Source organism: Arachis ipaensis, chromosome B1, assembly GCF_059453495.1.
Source record: "Arachis ipaensis isolate K30076 ecotype BB chromosome B1, ASM5945349v1, whole genome shotgun sequence".
Classification (NCBI taxonomy): domain Eukaryota; kingdom Viridiplantae; phylum Streptophyta; class Magnoliopsida; order Fabales; family Fabaceae; genus Arachis; species Arachis ipaensis.
Genome location: NC_142436.1, coordinates 37,504,585 through 37,504,911, shown reverse-complemented (window position 1 = coordinate 37,504,911; position 327 = coordinate 37,504,585). Strand labels below are relative to the sequence as shown.

The following is a 327-nucleotide window of genomic DNA, read 5'->3' as shown; positions in this document are numbered from 1 at the left end:
GAAGATCCTTTTCAGTTCTTAACTGAATTCTTGCAGATATGTGATACTGTTAAGACTAATGGAGTAGATCCTGAAGTCTACAGACTCATGCTTTTCCCTTTTGCTGTAAGAGACAGAGCTAGATTATGGTTGGATTCTCAACCCAAAGACAGCCTGAACTCTTGGGATAAGCTGGTCACGGCTTTCTTAGCCAAGTACTTTCCTCCTCAAAAGCTGAGCAAGCTTAGAGCTGATGTTCAAACCTTCAGACAGAAAGAAGGTGAATCTCTCTATGAAGCTTGGGAAAGATACAAACAGTTGACCAAAAAGTGTCCTTCTGACATGCTT

General features: G+C 41.3%; 1 non-coding gene across 1 annotated transcript; it reads right to left on the bottom strand.

Moving 5' to 3' along the window:
• Positions 1-219: 219 nt before the first annotated feature.
• On the bottom strand, positions 220-327 carry LOC148576240 (small nucleolar RNA R71). Its single transcript, XR_015904151.1, has one exon. It is a non-coding gene; the product is annotated as a small nucleolar RNA R71 (small nucleolar RNA).